Source organism: Columba livia, chromosome 8 (genome assembly GCF_036013475.1).
Source record: "Columba livia isolate bColLiv1 breed racing homer chromosome 8, bColLiv1.pat.W.v2, whole genome shotgun sequence".
Classification (NCBI taxonomy): domain Eukaryota; kingdom Metazoa; phylum Chordata; class Aves; order Columbiformes; family Columbidae; genus Columba; species Columba livia.
In genome coordinates this window covers 16,155,091-16,169,742 of record NC_088609.1, presented here as the reverse complement: position 1 = coordinate 16,169,742, position 14,652 = coordinate 16,155,091, and the positions used below count along the sequence as shown (strand labels likewise).

The 14,652-nt window shown below is 43.8% G+C and overlaps 1 long non-coding RNA gene across 6 annotated transcripts in view; it reads right to left on the bottom strand.

Moving 5' to 3' along the window:
• LOC110362682 (uncharacterized) overlaps nucleotides 1-14,652 on the bottom strand; it is a 143,808-nt gene that overhangs the window by 88,521 nt on the left and 40,635 nt on the right. The window lies entirely within an intron of this gene.

Here is a 14,652-nt window from a genome sequence, read left to right as displayed (position 1 = left end):
ACAAAATACTACATTAAGTGGAGTAGGAAGTGATACAAGACTGTAAAGATTATTTCTAACGTGTTTTTGCTGAACAAGTAGGTAAGAATCTGTGTTACCAACTCCAGTGAGATGATCACAAATTTTACTATGTCTGAAATAAATACGTATTTTAAGTTCCAGCTGCAAGAATCAGAGATGCTGTAATGATACAGCAAAACTCTAGAAAACAGGGTGAAACAAGTACAAACTAGAAGACCAGACATGAAAACAAAATAAAAAATTCCAAATCAATTACTAAAAAGAAAAAAAAGTATACTTTAAGAAAATCCCTTTGCTTTGGACTCCATACAATGGTATTTAAATATGATTGTGCCCATACATTTCTACTCACACCCTATAGAAAACTTAAAACACAGACTTTGTTCCTAATTGTTGAAGAAAGCAAAGAGCTGCTAATACACTTCTCTCGGGCCTGGGTTAGAGCAGCTTTACTACTTCAGAGAAGGAAAGGACTGTGGACAGAGGCTTGGACAAAGAGAGCAAAGAAGAACAAAGACCCTAACAGCAATATAGTTTCTTGTGGGAAACTTGAGAAAAGAGAAAGACAGATGAGAGAAGGTGGAACAGAGGGCAGACAAGCTAACAGGAACCAGCCTACAGTTTGTCTGGAAACACTTAGAAAATAAGACAATCAGAAAAACAAACAAGCAGCACGAGATCCAAAACAATGTGCTAAGCCCAACACAGAAGCCTCATTGACCATGCAAGATCAAACACACAAGGGTGGAAAGGATGAAGACAGAGCCATGTTCCCTCATGGGGACAGAGGTCTTTCTGAACAAGAAAAGACAGCTTCTTTGGACATGTCCCTTGATCAGAGGAAGGAGACCCATCAAGGATGCGGCTTGGGCACACTCTGAGAGCCTGTAGCACCAGCCTGTTCTTCTCTGCTCTCCTATGACTTCCAGAGTTTACCATTGGAGGAACTGCATCCACACCAGTAGGAAGGGGTAGCACTGAGGAAGCAATAGATGAAAGCGGAGTCTGTCCTTGTCAGACAGTTTGGGGACAAGAGCTTCACTCAGCACTTCATGGGTTAAGCCCCACACAGCCTGCACAAGGAAACCATTGTGCTTCTGCTGCAGACAACTGAAAACTTGCTCATACTGTCTTAGAGGGATGAATCATGTGGAGAGAAACTCTGGCAAGCAACATGAGGAAGGAGCATCACAGTCAGAGTTCCCAATACAAGCAAGCAAGATTCTGGCAAATAAGAGATGACATGGCCTTACAGGCTGTCTAGCAAGAGCATCCATCTGGAGAGACTGTCTAGCATAACTTCTCAGGTGTGCTGTGAATGCTCTAATTGAATTTGCGTAGCTTTTTATGTTCGATGCACCAGGCAGCCATCAGGGAAACAAAAGCATTTCTGTTCCACCTGTTTAGTACAGTGCTCCTAGCTATGCAGTCCTGCCTCTAGAGCATGAGCCTGGTGCCATGACCCAGCACTATTGGCTTCAGGGTGGGAGCAAACAGCTTCCACAAGGGCTGAAAAGGAATTTGTGACCTGCTATGCTCTCCTCAAAATGAGAAGTGAGGGAGTGGAGCTAGACTAGGCATTGAAGAGAATGTAGCTCATATTGAGTTTGTCTGCTGGGGAACCCACTTCTCACAAGGCCAGAGAAAGGGCAGAACAGACTTACAAAGTAATCACTATCACAATGGCTAAATCAAAGTTCAGCTTTTCTGGCAAGGCTTCCAAGAAGCAGCCCTAGAGGTTCCTAAACCCAGGGAAAAGGAGACATGAGGCATGCCTTCAGACACTCTTCCCAGACACTGTGCCTGGCTCAGGGACAAACGGCCCAGGCAAGTATAACTATACAAAGAATAAGAAATAAATGTTGTCTGGCTAAGCTTCCCAGGAAGGTCACCATCCCTCATTTCTTCCAACATTAGCTCAGATCTCAGGAAGACAAAACCCTGGATATTTTCAGGCACCTAGAGGGAACTGAGGAGCATGTCATCTCCGTGTTCCGCATGGATAGCTCACATCTTCTCACATATCATTGGCAGAACTGAGTGTGATATTCCCAACACAACTGTGCCTCACAATACAGAAAGCTGCCCAAGCTGTATCTCAGGTCTAGATTATTAAGTGAGTCTGAAGTCATGGTTCTTACTCACTTAGCTTTCTGAAATATTAATGCTTATTAGTATATCGCTATTCATCTCAGAAACAAAACCTCTAAGACTGTTAGTGTCCTAGTAGGGAGCACTTGCATTTTCCATTGAGAATTAGGGTCTTTCGGGATTCTTTGGGTTTTCTTTGTAAAGCTTCAGAATACACTAAAAAACTTCCATGATACAAACCTGCAACCTCTCTGCTTTTACCAGCAGAAGCATCCAGAAGCTGTGTGCCTGCTCTCAGTGCAGAATACGTGCACCAGTCACACTCGCTCATTTCCACACAACTGTGACACATCTGGTGCATGCTTGTTCCCAAAGACACATGACGAATTCAAAATATTGTTCCTCAATACCTGCTTTATGTTGAGTAGTTAATTTCCAAATAAATGGTTTTACCATTCACATAGGCCCTTGGTAGCTGATGAAATAATTAAATGCTGAGCATGGCTTTCACCTGAATTTCTGTTGGTTTTAAGGAGGAACTCTCTTAAATGAAATCAGCAACCTATGAAAATGCAGGCATGATAAAACTGCCCTCTAGTGGGAAAGCCCCAATCGCATCTGCAGCCAATGTACAGAGGAGGATTTGGGGGGTCCATGGCACATCTCTGAGCCTCAGGGGCTGCTGGATCAGATAGCAGTTTCATCCTGCTAAACTGTTCCTGCATCTGGCTTGGCTGAGGCTGCAGCCTCTGAGGGGCCGCCTGCTGCATTCCCAGTACAGCCACACCGGTGTCACCAGAAATAACTCCACTTGGGCTTTTTCAGCCAGCTCCTTCCAATACTGCCATTCACTGGAGCCCGCTGAGGACATCCACTGTCAGCTGGCACCACCTATCCATTAGGGAAAAGAGACTTAATGGGAGCAAACTGAAAAAAGATGGGTAAATATCACTGGCAGACAACTTAGCATTATTCAAAAACCTGTCATACACATGATGCTCGCACTTGGCCAGCATCAGGGCTGAATGCACAGCAACAGTGAAAGCTGAAGCCCTAGAGACCAAGAAGTCTTCCCAGCTCCCCATCCACAGAGATGTCATCATGCTGTACCAAAGAGTCAAGTACACCCACAAGACCCACTCTTCTCCTGCCACATGCACTAGGCAGTCCAGCACCTTAAAGATCTTCATGGTGTTACCCCTTTTTGCAGCACAGCGGGGTCGGGCTTGATCCAAGGATGGAGATGTGTGCCCAGCATCTCCTTTACTAGAGGAATTACGTGACAGCTAGGCTTCAGGAGGTCTATAAGAAGGAGAAAACAATGCTCCTTATCAAAAGAAAATTAAATCCAGATAACTGTCTCAACTGTGGAAACTTATTACAGAAAGGCTGTAAACAGGAATAGAGAAATTACAGCACAGGAACTGATTGTGCAATGGTTATTACATCAGCCTCCTACTTCCAAATGTACCTTACCCATCTTTAATTTTCAAGGCAAAAATGCTGAATTTTGGGGTGACATGCACTGTTTTTCCAAGGATACAACCTTTTTTTTCTGCCCAGAAATGCTGTCTGTCAGGCCAGATTCATGACATATGCTCAAATCAACTTCCCTCCACCCCTGAAGCCACATACCCACGGGTTCACACACTTTCCAGCTGTATCCAACTCACTCCTCCTACTTCATACTCAGATGTGAAGGCCAGACAGACACATGGAGAAACACGGTGGTCCTCTTTAGTCCATGGAAGAGATGTGCTCAGATTACACCTGGCTTTTCATTAAGAAAACCTCACACTCAAGGCATTTTCCATGGTTTTGTCCTCCAGGAAACTCAGTTATTAGCTCCATTGCCCTCACTGCTGTGACCTTCTCAGGGTCTCCAGCTCTGCTTTTAGCCAAATGACTCCAGAGATTAACCAGCTGGTCGCTCTCCAACAGTCCCACCCAGCCTTTCCTACAGCCACAGACAAAGTTGTTAGAGCTGCCATAGAATTGCAGCCCTTGTTTTCACCAGTCATACCATCTCCTTGCAGGGCTCATTGCCTGTCTCTTTCCAAAAAAAAGTTAGTTATTTTTAGCACTAATTACTCAATGTAGTCAGGACCCTCATATCTCTCCACCATACTGAAATAAGAAAAGCTTTAATACCTCACTGCCCTTTAAATACTTGTTTACTTTCTCTGCAACAAGAGACAGCTCTCCTTGCACTCTTTCTTGCCACAGATTTAGAGATGCCACACACAGCTTCCCCTAAAGTGCTGCCTGTCCCCACGGAGAAAGGCTCAATCACCGCGCTCTCACACATGGTACAAAACAAGCTGTACTGTGCTCTCATGGCCACATCTCACAGCTGCACCTTGCAAATGCTAATGTGTTCATATCCACTCCCTGTGCCTGCAGCACAACCACACTGTGACACGCGAGTTTGTCACAGGGGCCCAAGGTAGGAAGATGGAGACCTTGAGCCCTTGCAGTAGGGTCTGTCAAACATGCTCTACACAAGGTCATTCACATCCCTTCAGCAACCTCTGCTGTCCAACACTGTTCAATTAACCCTATTCCACCAAAACCACATCCAGCCAAGGTAGAGACAAAAGAAGGGATGAAATAGGTGCAGGGTCTAAAACTGGGTTGCACTGGTATGACACAAGATTGCAGCATCCGTTCCTCTCCCCCTGTGCAGGGATGCATGCAGAAATTAGAGTATATTCTTGGCAACATGAGTCAGCCCAGTAATGTTCCTGCTGCCATTAGTTGCCGTGTTGAAACTCTGACCTCACATTTAAATATAACCACTACAATAATGTGATACCATCCACTCTGGTCCCATCTGCCTGTACGGCAAAGTGAGCTCAGACCACCAGGGCTCCATGTGCCCTGGTCCTTCAGACATCCCCAAGAAACCTCTCTCCCTGGCCCAGAGCACCAACAGGGCAGTATTTGCTGATCTTTCACCCCTGGATGATGATCTCAGCTTGGACCCTGCTTATTATTTCCACCCCACAGGATCTGAAGGCTTTGGCCAAGACACCACACAGATTCACAGGCTTTCTGACAGAATTTGATTCCTGAGCAAGACTGCCTCCTACCCATGGTGTGTTTATAGAGCATTAGGCCACACAGATAAAGACCCACCACAACTCTTTCCCATAAGCAAGATATGGATCTGTAATGTCATCCTGAACAGCATTCCTCCCTTTCTAGAAAAAGCCTGGGAGCAGCACATATGATTCTGCTAAAAGGCTTGCACATATAAGCTCTCACCTTAAACTAAAATAGCTAGTGAAGGAAAGCACCTACAGAAGAACTAGTTTCATACTGACTGAACCTTGCAGTTGAATTCGGTATTCTGCAGGCTAATTCAAGGCTTTCTGCTTGCCTTTTTTTCCCCTCCAAGTTTATAAAAATTTTCTCTCTTCTACTTCCAGAAACATATCTGCAGGTTGTGCCAGTAATTCCTTACTCGTGAAGATGGTAGGGGGGCATGGACAGAAAATGCTTAACTCACTGACTTGGACAATTCTTCATTTTTTGTCTTCGGAGCTTCAGCTCTATCACCTCAGCATGCCAGCATAGTAACAAATATTCACAAAGTGTTATCAGCTGAACACATGTTTTTAAATTGTTAGGTTTACTTTTTCAAGTTGCGGTTTCCTTTGATCCTGATGACATTGAGAGCCCTTTTGGGAGAAACCTAGAACTGGCCTCCAAAATAATTCAAAACCTGATATGGCCAAACTACACATGACAATTCAGGCATTCAAATCCAAAGGTACTTTGCCTCAGGCTACCAGCTACAGCTGTAGAAATTGCCAGTTTCGCAGGGTTATATTGCAAAGTCAACAGCCTTTTCTTATTTGAGCATTTCTTTTTCCCATGCATGTGAAACAACTGTTTTTCAGTGACACCAGAGGAGATCCATAAGGTCTCTGCAAGTACTTCCCTGCCTACCTTGTGTTCTTAAGAGCAGCTTCTGCTCTCCAGTACTGTAGCATGCAGAAGTTCTACAAAGGGAAAAAACTTGCATAACAGAAGGTGTGCAAACTAAAGCCTCCACGTTTTCCTCAGCTCAGACTTTAGTCTTCTATCACCAGCTTCAAAATTACACTGATAACGAAGAAAGAAAAGACAAAGTTTAAACTTTGCTTCCGGCTTTGTCTCCACATCTGTAATTTTACAATAAAGTTTGGACTAAGATATTTCAGGTTTTACTCTCATATACATTTAAAATTTAATTGCAGAAATAGTTGCCTGATCCACAAGGGAACAGTATGCTTTGAAAGACAAAGATTTCAGAATACAGTATCCTTTCTCCAACAATGAAGACAGACTGATCTGACATATTATTTCTTATTAGAGAGTTTTGCTTTGCCAAGGTGATAGCTGTTTGTCTCAAACTACGAACTAGAAGCATTCAATCCAGTTAACACATCTCAACTGAAATGCATACTTAGTTACTAAATAAACCAGACTAAATCTATTTACTGCACTGATTTGAAGAGAGGAGGTGTTACCAGCAGTTCTTCACTTAGCAGATACCCTGCGTGAGCTCCCATCCACCCCACTGTCCCCCTCCAACATGTCTGCACAAGAGAGGGATGGGAGAGAAAGCACCAAGTGTTCATAAGGATTCACCAAAACCCTTCTGGACCCAATGGCAGCAGCTGTTTTTCCCCCTTCCCCAAATGCAGCATGTGCCAAGGGACCTAGGACAACATAGACACCCAGGCGATGCAACTAAATGAGTGATGGACTAGAAGAAAATAGAAAACACAGACTTCATTGTGACTCCAGCACCCAGCTCTAAGTCATTTTGAAACTCTCCTATACCACAGTGGGAAACTCCTCCGTGTTGGTAGAGTGGCTTGGCCTACCCTATCAGGGCAAGGTGGTGTATTCTTTACATATTAGTGTTCACTGGTTTGGGGATCACCACTGCACATCAAGCTTGCCTTTATTGCTTAGCTTCTCCCTGTAATATCTACATGTGGCAGGGCATAAATACCACAATGGGGAAGATTGTGTGTGGGCAACAGCCAGTACCAGTAAGACTCAGACACAAAAAAGCAAACATTGTCCTCTCTCTGAAAGCTGTATCTGAAAGGAGGGCAGGGAAGACTGGAAGAGCAGCTACCAAATGGACTGGAAATCCCCTCAAGTGCCTGGTCCAGAAGTGGGACAGCATATAGTGAAAACACACTGAGAAGACAGAGGCCTGCTTTAAAAGAGAGATTCATTTGTCCTCCCTGGGATTTTAATCACATTGTATGGCTGGGCAGAAAGGATGATGTTAAGCAACAGCAAAACGTAGTTACAAACCCACTTTCATCCAGAACCTGATGAGCTGCAAGTCAGCCTCCTATTGGTGCTTTTCCTGCTGGCACCCTTGAAAATTCACACCAATGCAAGGAGCTCCCCTCCCCAGCTCTCTGACCCCTGTCCCCCCAGCAGAGAAATGTGATGGATGAGGGCATTTCTTTCACCTTTCCTTTTAGCAAAAGGGCAGAAGCAACAAGAAGTGCTACCACCAGCAGTAAGGCACTGACTGTCAAACGATTCCACGTCACCAATGTCAATCGATAGGAAGAGACAGCAGCAGGTCAGACACGGCAAGGTATCAGCACAAAACCAGCAAGCAGAGATACCAGCACTTAACCAAAGATATTGCCACACAAATCACAGCAAACACATACACTGGCCAAGCAAGGAGCAGCATAAGTAGAAGGATGCAATAACGGGGAGTAAAAACGCAGAAGTCAAGCTAAGCATGTTGCTCAGCGAACTGCCACACAGTAGTAATTTTTGTCAAGCAAAAGTGTGGTTTCAGCGAGGGCATGTAAACTCTGAAACTGCAGGAATAAGGGAGGTGAAGAGAATATCATTTTGCTCTCCCCATTAAGTGTATCTTCTGTAAAAGGTCTGACAGAGCAACGGAGGGTTTTTTCAAGGTCTTGAAGTTGGTTTCAAAAATAAGTATTTGCTCATTTGGAGTAGTTCTGCAAACCTCAGGAGATCTTGCAGTCTGACTAAGGGATGTGCAACTCTCAGGTGGATAGTTTCATTAGTTCACAGAACTGGTACAGGTCCTGAGAGAGAGAAAAGAGGTTCAGTAACGGGAGTTTCCAAGGTTAGGGGGATTTTTTTTTTTCTTTTCTTCTTCTTCTTTCTGAGAATCCATATGAGGAGAAAGAGCTGTGGCAAGGATGGGAGGACTCCCTTACCTAAACCATACTAACCACTTGTGACAGCATGCAATTAATAACTCATCAGCAGAGGTGTGGCTCTCCCTTAAAGCGACCTGCTCAAAGCATTCCCTGACTGTCAAGGAAGAGGAAGGAAGATGAACCATTTATCACCTGACACAGGAAAAGAAGAAGAGTGATGCATCCCTATCTGCTCCTGCAACACATCCCAACAGCCAGATCCTCCCTCATCTTCCCAGCCACCTTCCAAAAGTAAGAACAACCCAAACAGGAAAGTTTGGTAGCGCCAGTAACCATGAAATCTTGCCCAAAACCTGAAGCTACAATGATATTCTGCTTTGGAGTCATGTGGCTGTGTGAGAGCTGACAGATTCATCAGAAATAAAACAATGACCACTCTGCAGGTCACAAAAATAAATGTTGTTATTTAGGGGAGGGAGGGATTTGTTATAAAACAGCTTGTACCAATTTGGATTACATGTCACCAGCCAACAGTCCATGCAGCTTTAAGATACAGCAGTTACACATCCACCTTCAAAATGAACCATCTAACAGTGCAAACACCACTGCTTCTCAATCCTTCTGGGAGGGACATGCCAATTTTTCTGGGATTTCCCTTAGAACTACCCTTGGGTACTACAAATATTGTCAGCAGCATTTCCAAAAGTCATTAGTGTATTTGAATATTTCACTTTCTCCTTGTCTCTGCTGGAGACACCACAGTGAAGCTGATTTCCTAAAGGTACACCACTCAGCACTGTTTGGAAATGAACTCCCTTTCAAGTGTTCTCACTTGGGCACCCATTATCAGACGTGTAAAAAGCCTTTGCTCTATCACTGCCATAAAGATTAGATCCAGGGAAAACCAACCACGAGTAGGACAGTCCTAAACACTCACTAAATTGAAAGGGAATTTTTGCACATTTGCAGTTAAGCACAGACAAAAGTGTTTTGCTGAACTGGTGCATTATGGCCCAATGCAATAAAGAATATGCTCAAAAGTCATCATTATAATGTCTTAGTCTTGTACTCTGCTTAACACAACCAGATAATTTTACCAAGTGTTCCCTGTATTTACACTTTCCACACAGGAATTCCTCCTCCTATTTGCTATTGATTCATCCTATCTGATTTTTAATTCCACAAAATGATACCAGCATTAAGAGGAGAAAATCCCTACATTCTTTTCATCCGTCTGCAGGATAAAAATGCACAGGAGAAATGAAATTCTGTTGCTTAGCAGTGAAAATACTTCAATGAAGATTTGGCACACATGACAAAACTCCTGCTAACATCAGCAGGACTGCATCGAGGCAGTATCCAGAACACCAGGCTGCTGCAGTGATACGGGAAGGAATTAGGAACACGCTCTTCCCTTTCCACAGTTAATGGATTAGACACATGCACATCACACACATCTGCAGCATCCTCAATATGCTGGGGCTGGAGTTGCCCTATTTCCTAACCAGATGTCAGGAAAAGGAATGGCTCAGCATCCCCTGCGTCACAGAAGAGCTGGGAATTAACCGTTACACCTCTTTCAGAGAACCTCACAGAAAGGCGCTACTCAGAGACCAAACTGGCTTTCTAGAATGCAGTGGAATTGAACTGCCTTTTCTCCTGCTATGTTTTCTTTCGAGTCATTACCATTCCCTTTCCCATTCCTTCTCTTTCCAAACCGTAGCCAAATTCTGACATTTGAACAGCACAGGCTGGGCAGCTCCCTTAATAAGGTGAGACATATAGCCTAAAAGAAGTAAAGCAGTTTTAAGCAACAGCTTTCAGAGCAGCACTGGGCTCTGTGTTTTCCCCTGTGCATCAGTGTTTGTCCTCCTTACTGCTCCCTTGTTACCCCTCACAAGTAACGGGCATATCTATCTCTATAGACCCTTCTCAGGCCCACCTCAGCCCCCATGCCCTAATCTCCTGGCTCTCAGAGGTGTGTCTTCCCTGCCTCATCTCTTCACCCTCAAAAAAAGAAAAAAAACAAGAGGGGGGAGGGAGGCAAATGAAAAAATTCTTTTATATCACATGCCAGATAATCTATTCCTGCCTCTCTCTATCCCCAGCATTTACTAGGCTCTCTCTGATTTTTCCCTTGTCACCAGTCTGCTTAGCAAACTCCCTACAACTCTGATGCTTATTTCACTCACCACATTCCTCCAAGGCAAACCTGACCTTGTTTAGAAAGCGACAAGTTACACACCAAGATTAGGGGTAACCTGTAACATTTCTACACAAAGCCAACTCAAACACATGGGAGCGACAGGCTGGATCCCCAGCTACTTTACATCAAATGGACATGGCATCTGTGCCAGTGAGGTCTGGTTCACAATAAGTCCAGCTGGCAAGAAGAGCATAATAAATGCTAAATTTAGATGTACCATGGTCTTATCTGGGTCACAGGAAGTAAAGATCACAAAGAAGTATATACCATGAGAAATGTGTGCAGGGGAAGAAGGTCAAATTTCCTGATTCATGCTTTACAAAAATGTCAACAGAAGGTTGTCCTCAAGTGTCAGTACCACAGCAGCTATCACTTTCTTTTTGGGTGTTTTCCTTACTCACTTCTAGATGCTTGAAGGATAACTGCTTAAAAGCTGCTGCTGCATCAGTAGTGCGATCTGGGGAAGTTTCTTATTACACCCTGGAGACCAGCATCCACCGAAGCCAGGACTGTACCAGCACATGTATGGCAAGTCCCAGGGAAGTTCCCTGTGACTGTGTAGGCTTGCATAGGCTGTTTCAGTAGGAAGTCCACAGCAAGTTGTTGAGCATGTTAGTTACAAGGTTACCTTGCAAACACAAAACCTTATAGATGCTCCTTTTCACATACCAACTCCCCAGGCCACCCTTCTCAGCCTGCCTTACAGGTGTCAAACAACTCCCTTATCCAAAGCTGTTTCTTCTGTCTGATCAGGGTGGAAAGTGAGGCTCATGGCACAGTTGCTGAAAGAGAGAAGGCAGCCTGTACTGACTTTACAGCACTCCTGAGCCATTCCTGTGTTCCTTAAAATTTTATTCTAATTGAAAAGAGCCTAGCAAGGTGAGCTGATAACAGTTTTAGACTTCTACCCATGAGAAGGCTACAGGAAAAAATCACGCAATAGTGCTGCCAACAAACAGACAGGTAATTCTGACCCAGGCCCCGTTACAGGGACCTAACCTGAAGAGCATCCCAAAAGGCCCAGAAAAATCCTTTTTGCATTGGTGTGAGTGATAATAGCAGACATGAGATGCCAGAGAAGTAGGGTCTTGAGCTGTACAAAAAGAGGTGAGTGGAAATCCAGGCAACCAAGATATCTGTCTGGCAGTAAGGGTCTGCATGTCTGTGGTTAATTGACCACAAGTTCCTGGAGCTCTTTCATCCCATGTCAGCCTGTTCACAAAAATCAAGATTACACAGAATGAAGTTGTCATTTCTGCTTGAATGTCTAGTAAGGACAAAAATCCCTATGTTTTTGAAACTTGAGCTCCGCTCTCAGTTCATTTATTTCTACCTAGATCACTTAAAAGACTGTGCAGCTGCTCAAGGAAGCCCTCATTATGGAACAGTGAGGCAGCACAGCACTTCCCATAGTCCTTCCTGTTGACCACTGATTTATTTTAAATACTCCAGTTTGGGGCTTTTTGTTTGGCTGGGTTTTTTGTTTGGTTGTGGGGTTTTTTGTTGTTGTTTGTGTGGGGGGGGGTTTGTGTTCTCTTGTTATGGGGTTAGTTTTGCTTTATGAAGTGCAGCCTAAGAAATTCAGGTAAGGTATGAGCATCACCTGTTAAAAAAAGCACAAAGTGTCCTCTGAAAAGCAAGAAGAGCACTTAGACACAGATTTACAAAGCAGGCTGAAGTCCCACAGCTCCTGTCTACCTGCTGCTGGGTTCCCTGCAGACACACCGCCACCAGCATCACACAGGACAAGGTCTTGGCACAGTGAAAGGAATGATGCAAGATTTACTGCAGAATGAGGATCTATATCAAGGCTGCTATATCAAGGAATTTAAACTGAACTCTGCAAGAGATCTAAGATCCTCCTTCTGCAAGATAAACATTAACTTCAGTTTGAGAACAACAAAAAACAATCTCCCTGCAGAAGAACTCAGCAGTTTCCCTAAGGTTAGGCAATTTGTAGTGGTCAGTGATGAAGATCATAACCTGGGGTAGATGAAGCATGTGCTTGATTCAGTCCAGAGACACATATATTTGGATACACATACCGGTCTGTTCACCTAGTTCTTCTGCTCTCACAGGGAAACAATTGCCAAAATCTTTTCCATTGCGTTTGCATCTTCCAGACAATAATCTAAAACCACATTAGAAACTTTTAATAACCTCCCAAAACCTCTATCCAGTAGGATGAACAGAATTTAGCACCCTAGAAACTGAAAGAGAGAAAAAAAATTACTTGGACCAGACACATTAGCAAAACTACAGGGCAACAAGTAATAAATGCAGTTTTGTTTGTTTTAAGCCCAGCAGCCTAAGATTGTTGGAACAGCAGGCAGCACACATGGCCACATTCACAGCTGGAGGATTTGACTTGATAATATGCTGTAACCCACAGGCCATGCCAATCCCTGCAAATCTGAGGTGGGAGTGTTCCCATCACCTGGTGCTGGACACCTGCACTCCACACACACCACTTGATCCTGACAAGGTGCAAAGCCCAGTTTCCAAAGAGGTACAGGCACTTTCCTCAGGGACCAGACACAGCATCTAAATGAAAAGGACAGGGTTTAAATGACCAGGTACAGCAGGCTGCCACATACAGTGCATCATGTTGTATGAGCATGCATGCCTGTAAATAAATGAGTGTGCTATGGTGAGCCTTACACCTCCTTACACTACAACAAAATGTGGAGGGGGAAAAAGTAAAATATTTCCCTGATGCCATCACTTTGAAAAACTGGTGACACTACCAGGTGATGCTGCTGACACCAAGGTATTCTTTACATTGTCAGACTTGTCATACTGCAGAGTTGATGTAGCTACACTGATTTCCCTGCTGAATCACTGTATCTCACATTGCAGTGGGAAGAATCCCCACAGTTGGAGCAGCATATGTGCCTCTTGATATCACAGATGCAGCTGAAGGGTGAGTGCTACCATTGGGGCACAGAACGGGGATTTTACACGGCCACAAAGAAGAAAGTTCGGTAAATGAACCATTCAATTAAAAGGAAAATTACCATGACAAAGGTCAAATATTACTACCTTACCTATTTTTCCCCACCCCTCCACTCCCCCGACCCACTTCCTTCCTCTCCTCCCCCCCATGTATCACCCCAGCTAACACGAGTCCAGGTAATAGGCAGATTAAAAATAGGTATTTGTTGCTATCTGCATTAGTAGATGGCAGCAACAGATTCTGCATCAAACTTGTGACTGGTAAAACTGAAAGATGCCCTAGTTCAAGGTGTAAGCAGGGATGATGTGGCTGGGATGTTAAAGTAATATGCAAAAATAAAAGGAGGTGGTGGCTCAAGTTGAGAAGTTGGCAGTTTAGTTGAGAGATCACTATAGAAAAGATCTCTAACTCTGTTTCAATTTGTTAGCACTGGTCAGTTTAGACACAAGAAGAAGCTAATAAGCCAATAAGCTTAGAGAAGTGTCAAGATTAAAATTGACCACACAGAAAAGCATCTGATGGAATGCTATAATATATATAAGGCTAAAATGATCTCTTTCCTATGGCCTTGTTAAAGACCAGTGCTGTGGCCACTGCTGAAAACTGTATAACTGCTTCTGTTTATGTTCCACCACTTCTAGTGGTATTGCTAGGGAAATCTCTGAGCTGAACCAAGGAGCAACAAATACTGTGGCGAAGGCAGGGAATTCTGAAATGTAAACACAGAGCACTCAGCCAGATCAACCCCACACCAGATGTATCTCTCCATGTTGGGCTTGGCAGGCTACCCACATGTCATAGTAGGTGATCCATGAAAAACCCGCTTATACTTCAAATGACTACAACTGTCTTATCTCCTGAACACTGCTAGATCAGAAGGATGCCTGCCAATGTCTGAGTTCACTGCTTTCTGTGGCTTCATCTTGGAAGTCACCCATAAATCAGTTCAGGCAGTGAGCAGGAATTCACAGATTACTGTAGATGATGCTACCAAACCATTAAGGTTGGGAAATATGGTTGCATAAGTGCTTTATGAGAATTTTTTTTAATTTACAGTCAGGCCGCATTCAAAGACCTCAAAAAACATTATTTCAATTTGCATGATATAACCACAGGCTGGCTAATACCTTCATTAAGCTCTAGTTTTATGGTTTAATCAAAGCTTTTCCTCTAGAATATGATACACTTTGATTTAAAGTCTTAAAAAGACA